This window comes from Coenobita brevimanus, chromosome 84 (genome assembly GCF_032717465.1).
Source record: "Coenobita brevimanus isolate Jiangsu-jjx chromosome 84, ASM3271746v2, whole genome shotgun sequence".
Lineage (NCBI taxonomy): Eukaryota > Metazoa > Arthropoda > Malacostraca > Decapoda > Coenobitidae > Coenobita > Coenobita brevimanus.
Genome location: NC_137037.1, coordinates 23,743,235 through 23,756,130, shown reverse-complemented (window position 1 = coordinate 23,756,130; position 12,896 = coordinate 23,743,235).

Here is a 12,896-nt window from a genome sequence, read left to right as displayed (position 1 = left end):
TACTCCACTTAAATTATGAATGGGAACACAGATTGGTGACTTCTTGGTATACCCAGCGGCCATACATGTCTGCCAAGATTTCCCACTCTTTGTTGCTGACGTGTGCCCTGTTACTCAGTCCACTGACATTCCATCTAATCTTGAATCTCATGTGAAACAGAGTGATTACCCAGAATACAGAAGGCACTTACTTAATCTCTTTGCAAGACTATCGCGCAGTCGTAGCCTTACCCGGTGAGAACATGGGCAAGACAGATTTAATAAAGTGTCAAATTACAATTCAGCCCGGAGCTCACCCAGTATATATACCTGCCTACCGTTTACCACACAGCCAACATCAACAAGCTGATCGTCTTACTCAGGACATGTTGGATAATGAGGTCATTGAACACTCTGATAGTCCGTGAAAAGCCCGCTATTTCTGGTTCCAAAGAAAGGTGGTGAGTTACGACCAGTGATAGATTACAGACGCATGAATGCGATGACTGTCCTGGACAGATTTCCAATTCTAGTACTTACTAATTTGCTGGAATCCTTAGGCAAAAACAATCGTGTTTTCTCCTCCCTAGATCTTTCAAGTGGTTACTGGCAAGTGGAAATGGAGGAATCATCTCGTTCTATCACTGCCTTCAGTACTCCATCTGGCATTACCAATTCTGTAGATTTCCATTCGGTTTGAGAAATGCAACATCAGCGTTCATGCGGCTAATTCATACAGTTTTCGCTGGCATGATAGGTCACTCAGTTTTTGCTTATCTAGATAATGTCATAATCACTAGTTACTCGGTGGAGGAACACTTAGAAAAATTGGCCGAAGTGTTCACTAGGCTCAAACAAGCTGGACTTAAGATCAAACTATCAAAGTGTGACTTTTTATGTAAGAAACTCTAATTCCTAGGACATGTTGTTGACGATCACAGAATTCATACATCAGATGACAAGGTCAAAGCAGTAACAAATTTCCCTACTCCAACCAACACCGATGCTGTACGCAGTTTCCTCAGTCTTAGTGGCTATTACCGAAGATTCATTAAGGGGTATGCCCAGATAGCTGCACCTTTAACAAAATTCCTAAAGAAGGATGCGTCTTTTGTGTGGGCTGATGAACAGACAACCGCATTTACAACACTGAAAAATGCGCTAGCACAATCCCCGGTTTTGGCATTCCCTATTTATTCAAAACCATTGCTCCTCTGTACTGATGCTTCCAGAGTAGGCCTAGGTGCCGTTCTCATGCAAAATGACTCCGAAGGGAATAAACGTGTCATTGCCTATGCCAGCCATGTGCTAAACTCTGCGGAAAAGAATTACAGTGTAACTCACTGGGAAGCCCTTGCTGGGGTCTGGTCTCTAAAACATTTCCGCGACATCATCTACTGTTATCCTGTTCACATCCAAACAGACCATCTTCCCTTATGTGACCTGTTTCGGGGACGCAACCTTACCGGTCGACTTGCAGGTTGGGCAGTCACTGTGAATGACAATAATCTGATATTTGAATACGTTCCTTGGAAGTCCAACGTCATAGTCGATGCCCTTTCGCGGCATGTAGCCACAGTCTCAACCAGTTGCGATGTAAACTTGGCATTCAGTTATGACATACTACATAGGTTCCTGCGTGTGGACCCTGTCACAGGTCATATATTCTCTAGAGTCAGACGATGATTCTTCCCTGCCAAATTTACGAGTCCCTGTATCTGATTTCTTCCTTAACAATGGATTACTCTATAAACACTCAGTAGTAAAAGGTAACAACTTCCTTCATCACGAAGTTAAGCAACTAGACATTCCAACAGACTTAATTCCTGCTGCTCTTCATTTAATCCACGACTCCCCTCATGCATCACACCTTGGCAAAGACGGAAGCTTACGGCAAGCTCGTCTGTCATATTATTGGCCCACTATGCGAAAGGATATAGAAGCACACTGCGATGCATGTTTATCATGTGCCCGTCATAAGGGGACAAGCTGTCAACCTCCTCCTATATTGAAGTACCCAGTACCATCAAAACCTTGGCAAACTGTCTCTCATGATCTTCTGAAGCTGCCTCGTACAGAATTTGGCTTCGTCTATCTATTAGTGGTAGTCGATCATTTCTCTAGATTTGTTATCTTAGTTCCATTGCGTGAAAGATCTGCTAACGCAGTGGCACATGCCTTTATTAATTCAGTTATTTGCCCTTTCACAACATCAGATGTAATTTTAACTGATAACGGGTCAGAGTTCAATAATTCAGTACTGGAAGAAATTTGTTTTCGATACGGAATTAAGAAATGCAATATAGTGGCCCATCATCCAGCCTCAAATGGCCTAGTAGAGTGCCAGAATAGGAAGATAATGGAGAGTCTACATCACAGTGTGGGAGATCATACTTCCACCTGGGATGAGTGGATTCCGCAGGTAGCTGCTTCAATTAATTCATCCATCAATAAGTCAATTGGTGAAACACCATTCTTTGTCATCTATGGCTTTGACAAAAGACTACCATATTCACTGTCACAATCCAAACCAGATCCATCCATCCATTGCCAGACGCCATGTATCCCAAACGGGGTGCGCAAGATCCGATCTACAATTATGATAACTACGTGCGAGTCCACTTATCCAATTTCCAGAAAGTTCATAAATACATTCAGGATAATCTGGCCTTTACAAATGAGGAGATGATATATAACCAACATGCCGCTGCCACGGATGTTACCATCCAAGTAGGTGACTTAGTTTTTGCCCTAGATCATGACAGAGATTCGAAACTAAAGAGTAAATTCTTGGGTCCCTTCCATGTCATATCTCATAAAGGTAATTTCGAATTAAGAGATCCGTACAAGGCAGAGACGACATGGGTGCATGCAGATGATCTCAAACGTGCATCAAAACGCATAGTCTTGGAGGAGCCACTAACAGAGACTACATCTCCACAACAATCTCCTACTCAACCTTCGTCCTTCTCTCTAAGTCCTCCTTCTGACACTGCTATTCAACCTTCCCCTACTGTTAATAACTATCGCGCCAAATTGCGTTCTGCCACTAAGTCTCTTACGTAACGCTATCATCTCACACTGTCGTTACCATCTGCATTAACATCACCTCTAACATCAACTCATTTTATAGGAAAGATGCGTGGGTCTACGTGCTGGCAATGCTGACTCTGGTCGGGTTTGGATCGGGTGAGGACGATGGTGTTATACGGCCCGGGGCCTTGGTTGGTGCAGGAGGCGAGGTAATGGTAGTGAAAGATGTAGTCTCCTTGCGCTACGACCTAGAGCCGCTGGCCACCGTGGCCATCGCCCTGCCTGACTTTGCATTTCAGCTAGAGGACCTACAGAGACTCCTGTCAGATATTAAAAATCAACATCCCACAGACACATTTTGGTACCCACTCTACCTGCCCATCTTCTGGAAGTTAGATTATCTTCATTTTCAGTTCAACCATCTCCAAGATTCCTTCCCTAACCGAACGCCTGTGGGCTTCTCTCGAATGAAACGTGGACTTTTTGATCTTGGAGGAGAAATTCTGAGCAGATTATTTGGTGTAGCGACTGCCCGTGACCTTTCTGGATTTAAGAAAGACTCATTTCAAATAGCAAATGCTCTAGAGTCCCAGGAACAGGTGTTAAATGTTTAACATTCTATGCTACAAGAGATGACACACTAATTAAGTGATGTTACAAATACTCTAAATAATTTAACATCCATTCTTAAGCTTGAAGTATCAAAGGTAAATATTGTATCAGAGTTGATGTATGTTAAATTACATGTAGATAATTTGCAGGTTTCTCTGGACTCTCTTGTCTCTCAAGTTTCTAGCCTAATTCGTATTTTAGTCAGTGCTGTTGATGGTTGTCTCCCTAGATTTAGTACCTCTCTCTGACCTTCGCTCTACCTTGGAATGGGCTCACTCAGCCTTCGGCTTGTCTCCTGTGATTTCATTTTCCTCTTTAGAACACTACTACCCAATCCTAGAGGCCACATTTCTTACTAAAGATATAATTGTTCATATTACTCTTCGTTCTTCTATCACATTCGATCTCTTTCACATCATTCCTTTTCCCTTCTGGTACAATAACTCTCTGGTACAAGCCTCTGTCTCTTCAGAGTACATTCTTCTCTCCCAGGATCATCTCTGTATTGCTTTCATCTCCTCAAGTGACCTCGACAGATGTGCCTTTCTCACACCCAACTCTCGAGTTTGTGCTGCGTACCTCCTAACAATTTTTCCTGGCAGTGTTGATCCTTGCGAATCTGCCTTAGTCCGTAACTTCTCAGTACAACCTGTCTGTACTTTTGTTCCGGCCCCCAAAAGCCAGGTACACCATGCTCGTCTAAATCACATCCGCTATTTCTTCTTTAGTGTCTCAACTCCTGTCAGTCTTATTTGTCCAGGAACCCCTGTCCGTTCACTATCCGCAGTTGGTTTATATGAGGCCCCTGATTACTGTACAGTAAAGTCTAAGTCTGTAATAGCCCATGCTACACATTTTCACTTCGTACTTCGCTCCTACAAACATGACATCTTCAAACCTATTAATACTACCTTTCATCTACCAACAGACAATCTTTCCATCACATCAGACAACCTACGTATGTTGAACTTTCTGAATCAGTCTAATATCATTATGAACCAGTTCTCTTCAGCTTTTAACCGCTCCTGGGTACATCCAGTCTTTGTATTTCCTCCAGTGGTCTTATGTCTTCTAGATTTTAATGCAATTGTATGTATCCTGTACCGTTGTGTCAAGCGAATGGACAAAAGGTTGCACGAGATCCGTGTAGCAACAAGGTTAGTGCGACAACCAAAAGACCTGGAAACTGGTAGTTCCAAGTGTCACGAATCAATTCGCGACATTTCCTTTTTGTGAGAAGCCACGAACTATTAGTGGAAAACTCACTGTGTATCGCTCAGTTAACCGTTTCTCTCTCCATTCCGGGGTATACTTTTCAAATAATTCGTCACCGTTTTCAAAAAGTGACCGATTTAATGCACGTCACTAAGTGCGCTACTGAGCGATACAATTATTTCTTTATCGTTTGCCTCTGCTTCATTCAACCGTTAGCCACGCCTTCTTCCGGTGGCCTGTGCGTACTGCTTATGCATTATTTGAATTCAGTCTTGTGTTTGCTGTGACGGAGAAAGGGTCTGTGCTCAGAAGTGGAGAGGTCAGCTAGCACCCCAAGCTCCATTAGTACAGTTAATCCCGGTACTCCCACCTTAGTGGTGATACATAGTATTCATCGACTGGTATTTCTTTTGTGTATTTTGTAGTTTTAAGAGCTTAGTTAAGGTGTTTTTCCCTAGGCGTAAGTATTTAGCTTTTGTGAGAGTGAGTGAGTGCGTCTCATTGATTTGATTTGAAATGTAACGTTAAATTTATTTTTTTGTAATTAATAAATTTAACAGTTCTTTTCCTTGAGCTTCATGTAAAGTAAACTCGTGTTTCATTTCTCCGAATTAAGCTTATTTCCCACAACTCCTAGCTTGCATAAACGTTTTGCTTTCATAACTGGTACTTAGACCAGTCTTGTATTAACTTAAAATCCGTTGTGCCAGGAGTTAATGCATCAGCAAGAACCTGATGTTATTATTATTAGTATTAGTTATTTATTGTCAGGGGTGATGTAACTTTCTCCAGAGGCTAACAGTACAGTAAGTCAGCAATTGTGAGTAATTAGTCTCTGCTGTGTACTGTTGAGGAAGTTTATAAATTCTCGTTCTCAGAGAATCGTGCTAAGCCAACGTAAAGTAATCGTTGCTTGATGTAGCAAGACAACCATTGTCTCTGCTCTTCAATATTATTGAATATTATCAATTTAAATAATATTTAACCATTTATATCAAAATTACCGTGATATTAAAAAAAAAACCGTGACAATTGGCGACCTCATTCCAGGATATTAACTCCTAGCTCTAAAGCTATTCACGAGATAGTGCTCACTCATTCATATTTAGGTATTTATCATTAAAGTTTATAGGCACAAGCTTACTGGTGTTTACCGTTAATTTAGCAAGTGAGTTTTTTGCTTTATAAATCAATAGAGTACTTAACTCTAGTTTATTTTTGGTAACGCCAGACGATTTTATTCGCTCCTGGGAAGTCGGCGTACCCATTGTGTTTATTATTGAGTCTTCCCAGTCATTTACATTTTTGATTTATTTTTGCCAGTTAACTAGATAAGACTGGTCACCACTAGCTTGTGTCTGTATTCTTTACTTGTGTTTATTAGTATTCGTCGCTAAGCAGTCAGTGCTCAATTTCGGTTACTTAGTAAATTGAGCTAGCATCATGGCTACAGCTGTATATGTACAGGAAGCCAAAGATATTGGTCTCACAGACCCAGAGAAAATACAGAGTTACGTTCTCTCACGGTTCAATTACGAGCAAGAACGTGAGAAAGATGCTCGTGAAGAGCGTAGGATTCAGCGCGAATGCGAGCGAGAACAGCGCGAATACGAGCAAGAACAGCGTGAGGAACGTGAAAGAGAGCGTGCTTATGAACAAGAGCAGCGTGAGAAACAGCGCGAATACGAGCAGAAACAACGCGAGCTCGAGTTAGAAAAAGAGCGAGAACAGCGCGAATACGAGCAGAAACAACGCGAGCTCGAGTTAGAAAAAGAGCGAGAACAGCGCGAATACGAGCGTGAACAACGAGACAAAGAACGAGAACATGAACTTGAAGTGCTGAAGCTCAAGCGAGATTCCTTGGCTTCAGACACGTCTGCTGCAGTTGATCCAAGCTCCACGAGCTTTCTCCCTGCACATGTCCTGGCGACCCCACGCATCAAGCTTCCTTCATACAAGGAAAGCGAGCGAATCGAGCCGTACATAGCTCGTTTTGAGGACATGGCAGACATGTATCAACTGGATGAGGCAGCTAAGCGGCTTCAGTTTCTTAGTTTATTTGAGGGCCCCGCCCTCGATATTCTCCACAGAATTCGTGGAGGCAATCTCACATATGAGATGATGAAAGCTGCACTCATTAAGGCGTATGGTCTCACAGTAGACGACGCCAAAGTTCAGTTCATGCGAGCTCGTCTCCAAGACAAGGAGACAGCTGTTCAGTTCCTTGATCGTCTCACAGCTTACTTAAATGAGTGGATGGAGAAAGATGAAACTCCTTCCACGCGCGAGGGGATAATTGACCTTATGCTGCGTACACAGCTAGAGAGGTCGTGGCCTGCTGAGCTCATAGCACAGCTTAAGATCTGCCAGGTGAAAGATGCCAGCCAAATGGCAGAGAAGGCTGACGCATTCTTTACTGCATACGGGTATCAAGCTCGTAAGCAAAACACCTGGAGCAGAAAAGATACTGCCAAGTCTGGGAAGCCGTCTCAGACTGAATCCCAGCACCAAGGCCATTCTCAGAATAATGGCCAAGGTCCAAAACCGCAGTGGAAGGACCAGGGGCAAAACACTCGGAAACCTGAGTGGAAGAGGTACAACAAGTACCCTAATCAACAGCAGTATCAGCCACGCAACCGACCGTCGGGACAAACTTTTTCACCACCAGCTCAAAAGAGGCAGGAAGCGAATGCAGCCTTCATTCCTCAGCAGCAGCCTGGTGGTCACGTCCCTACCAGTGTGGGTACTTCCCCACAGTTCACTAGTCCCACAGTGACAGTGAACCCCCCTCCACAGATGGCCAATGTTCCATCTTATAACCCTCAAGGCACAATGTTTGCCACATCTATTCAGCAGCCTCATGAGTGGCTAGCTGCTTCCTCCACAGGCCCCACCACAGGTGACAGTACCTTCCTTGTTCAGCCAGGGTTTGTGGGAGACATTCCTGTGAAGGTCCTGAGAGACAATGGTTCCTCAGGTTGCTCTGTCAAGCAGAGTCTAGTTCGGCCTGAGCAGTATACAGGTCGACAGATCCATGCAAAGCTTATTGATGGATCAGTGAGATTGTTCCCTGAGGCATGTATCCAGGTGGCATCTCCATTTTATACTGGTATGACACTTGCAGTTGTCATGCCAGAGCCTCTATTTGACTTGATAGTAGGCAATATTCAAGGAGCCAAGGATAGTTGCTCCGATGACGCTACTCAGACTTCGGCTGCTGCGGTAACACGAGCCATGGCTGAGGCTCCAGACTGTGTCACCCCAGTGATCATTGAATCGCCGCAAGATCTGATGTGTAGTCAACTTGTTGTACAAGAACAACATTCTGACCCGACACTTGCTGCCGTGCGGAATAAACAAAAGGGTCGAGTGATTAAGTATTCACGGGGAGGTCGAGCCAAGTTCCTTCGCAAACAAGGACGGCTCTACCGTGAGTCACGAACACCCGAGGGCGAGGTTCGACTGCAGTTTGTCGTTCCCGCCAAGTACCGCCTAGCAGTGTTACAATGGGGTCATTGTTCAGTCTCAGGAGGTCACATGGGCAAAAGGAAGACCCAGGGCCGTATCCGAGCTGACTTTTTCTGGCCAGGGATGGGACGGGATATAGATAGTTTTGTCCGTTCTTGCAGTGTGTGCCAAAGTATCACCACTAATCAGGGACATGCCCTTCCTGTGCCATTTGTAACTACACCTGTAATCTCTGAGTCAGTTGAGAGACAGGGTAGTGGTGAAGTGGGTGCAGACCTGACGTCTCGCCCATTGGCCCCACAGGACACATTATGTCCAGGGCCTGTACATACATATTATGTACCGTAAGTTAAGGGGAAGTTGAGGAGGCGACTTGAGGCTATGGAAGACCCAAGTTTGCATAAGGATTCTCAGCTTCCCGGTACTAATAGAAGTACTGTAGGTTAAGGGGGAAGTTCGAGAGAGAACTCCGCAGAGGCGACTTGAGGCTATGGAAGACCCAAGTTTGCACAAGGATTCTCAGCTTCCCGGTACTAATATAAGTATTGTACTGTAGGTTAAGGGGGAAGTTCGAGAGAGAACTCCGCAGAGGCGACTTGAGGCTATGGAAGACCCAAGTTTGCACAAGGATTCTCAGCTTCCCGGTACTAATATAAGTATTGTATTGTAGGTTAAGGGGGAAGTGAGAACTCTGCAGAGGCGACTTGAGGCTATGGAAGACCCAAGTTTGCACAAGGTTTCTCAGCTCTCCGATATTAATATAAGTACTGTAGGTTAGGGCACAGGTTGAGGACCCGTGTGCGGTTCGAGGCTATGGAAGACCCGAGTTTGCACAGGGATTCTCAACTTGCCGACCATAATCGTGTGCTATAATTAATGGCGACCTCGAGTGTACTTTTCATAGCATGTACTGACTGCTAGCCAGAGAGAGTAATTGTAACATAATAAGAATTTTGTCTCATTGACACTTTTGATGCTCCACCTTAATTGGTTTTGCAGGTTCAGCAATGGGTGTAGCAGTTTTGCTGTGCGGGCCAGCTGATCGTCTGCCGCACGCTGCCGCCTCTTCTCCTCTGCCTTCGTCGTCGCCATATTATTTACTGTGTCATTTTACACGTAGGTACAGTTACACTACAACTGTCACACCTACACCGTGTATTACATACACCACGCTACACAACAATTAGTTGTCAGTGTAAATGTAGCGAATTTTCGCTCAGTTTGACCTGAGTACAGGATTTTCACCGTCGTCACGGAGTTTTTCCCTCAAGCTTGCTTCTATTAACGTAAATACGAGGTTTTTCGCTCACTGACGACTGCGACTTTCTCCTGTAGCAGGATAGCACACACACCACAGTGTGAATCTTGTGTGACTGAGTTAGGATTTATATGTATGTATATTGAAATCTTTCTTCTGAAGGAAGAAAGATTTAATTTTCATGGGGCGTAATGTCACGAATCAATTCGCGACATTTCCTTTTTGTGAGAAGCCACGAACTATTAGTGGAAAACTCACTGTGTATCGCTCAGTTAACCGTTTCTCTCTCCATTCCGGGGTATACTTTTCAAATAATTCGTCACCGTTTTCAAAAAGTGACCGATTTAATGCACGTCACTAAGTGCGCTACTGAAGCGATACAATTATTTCTTTATCGTTTGCCTCTGCTTCATTCAACCGTTAGCCACGCCTTCTTCCGGTGGCCTGTGCGTACTGCTTATGCATTATTTGAATTCAGTCTTGTGTTTGCTGTGACGGAGAAAGGGTCTGTGCTCAGAAGTGGAGAGGTCAGCTAGCACCCCAAGCTCCATTAGTACAGTTAATCCCGGTACTCCCACCTTAGTGGTGATACATAGTATTCATCGACTGGTATTTCTTTTGTGTATTTTGTAGTTTTAAGAGCTTAGTTAAGGTGTTTTTCCCTAGGCGTAAGTATTTAGCTTTTGTGAGAGTGAGTGAGTGCGTCTCATTGATTTGATTTGAAATGTAACGTTAAATTTATTTTTTTGTAATTAATAAATTTAACAGTTCTTTTCCTTGAGCTTCATGTAAAGTAAACTCGTGTTTCATTTCTCCGAATTAAGCTTATTTCCCACATAACTCCTAGCTTGCATAAACGTTTTGCTTTCATAACTGGTACTTAGACCAGTCTTGTATTAACTTAAAATCCGTTGTGCCAGGAGTTAATGCATCAGCAAGAACCTGATGTTATTATTATTAGTATTAGTTATTTATTGTCAGGGGTGATGTAACTTTCTCCAGAGGCTAACAGTACAGTAAGTCAGCAATTGTGAGTAATTAGTCTCTGCTGTGTACTGTTGAGGAAGTTTATAAATTCTCGTTCTCAGAGAATCGTGCTAAGCCAACGTAAAGTAATCGTTGCTTGATGTAGCAAGACAACCATTGTCTCTGCTCTTCAATATTATTGAATATTATCAATTTAAATAATATTTAAGCATTATATCAAAATTACCGTGATATTATAAAAACCCCGTGACACCAAGTAACACTCATTATGACTGGTGAAGATGTGAAGATCATATTGAAGAAAAGACAAGAAATCCCGGTGCAAAATTGAAATTTGAGCTACTTGAAACAGAATGTAATAATATTCCTTTAATTACTACACAGTGAGTGAAGGGTATAAAAACTAGTGAAATAAAAATGAGATAAGGGAAGTGAATATCTGACAGTCCATTCTATGTAAGATAAACTGGAGTGATTAAAGTGGTACATTCTGTTACTATATTTCTCATAAAGGGTATCATTGTGATTACTAGTACTATACATATATATATATATATATATATATATATATATAAAGACATCCATTTGTAAGTTGACCAAACCTATATGTATGCTATCATTACGCTTGTCATATACCTTGTGCCTGGTTAATTAGTGGCCTGTACCACGATAGTCATTATTTACATTCTACTTTTGCATTTATTAGTACTCATAACCTTCCCTACCTTTCTAACATGGCCATGTCCTGTAAATATATTTCTCTCTTGTTACATTCAACTTCTTGATTTATATTATAATATCCCATATATCATTATACTCCCATGTAGTCCTGGTTGACTGTATACTCTGTCCACTTGCATTCTTGCCACATTATGACTTAATGCCTCCACCACTGTGTCAGGAGACACACTTTTGATGAGAGGGAAAATTGTTTGTAACCATTTGTAATAATATGTAGTGTGTAAGTATAGTATGTAAGTAGTTGTAAGTAAGATCCAAGTAGGGCGCCACTGAGCGCTTGCTATCGCTTGCTATGTCTGTGAGCGCTTGCTATGTCTGGCTTGAATTCAAACTTTGCTGAACCATGAGTTTTGTGGCCGCACCACCGCCCTAGCCAGTGAGAGTCGCACAGTAGCGTCTGTAACGGTCTGGGGTTGGACACGGGTGGTGTCAACGGCTGCTGTGTGAAGATATAAGACGGTGCTTAATATATTATCAGAAAACTACTACACGACTTTGATTTCACCTACGACTGGCGTCAAGGGGCATTAACAAACCATTAACAGTGGTACCGATTGCATTATATGGGGCTGAGACATGGAATATGACTGTAGCAGAGAGGAAGAGTTTGAATGCAATGAGATGAAGTGTCTGAGGAGTATGTGTGGAGTGAGGTGTATGGATCAAGTGAGAAATGATGAAGTGAGAAGTAGAACTGGTGTTATGAGGGAGATGGCTGAACGAGTTGAACAGTGAGTGTTGCGATGGTTTGGGCATATGGAGAGAATGGATGAAGTGCGATTGGTGAAAAAGATAACTGGATAAGATGTGAGAGGTGTAAGGCTAAAAGGAAGACCATGAAGAGGATGGATGGACAGTGTGAAGAGAACATTAGATGCGAGAGGGATGTCTGTTGAGCATGGAAGAGTTTCTGTGTTGTGATAGTAATAATTGGAGTGAAGTTGTGAATGAATAAACGATGGCGCGGCCCCGAGGGAATATTCTCCCTCATTTGGTCTGATAAGCTGATCAGGTCAGGTGCTGGTAAGGGGATGGGTCTATTATGATGCGGTAGGGGTAAACCAGCTCTGCTGTCGGGCCCTGCTGCGGATGTCGGTCATTGCGCTGTGCAGTTGACCCTCGTGCAGTGTGGTGGGGTGAGGATCTGTCCTTTCTCCCCTTTGGGTAAATGTGTGTGTGTGTGTGGATGAGTAAATTGGGAGAGTGTCGTCGTGTCTCGGTTACCCCCTTCTTTTGGGGGGAAAGCAGCCTAGGTATATCTATCTTTCTGTCTACCTATCCATCTATCTTTATCTATATCACTATCTATCTATCTATATCAACTGTATATCAGTATCTGTACCTATGTTTCTATCTATCTGTCTGTCTATCTATCTACATATATATATATATATATATATATATATATATATATATATATATATATATATATATATAGCCAGATGCCTCAATCCCGTTTGGGGTGGCCACAAACAAATCGCCTCCAAGTCGCCCTGTCCCCCGCCATTTCACTGCCCTGCTCCCAACTCACACACCCCTCTCTCATATACCTCTCCACCCCATCCCTCCATCTCATCCTCGGCCTCCGCCTCCCTCTTCCCCC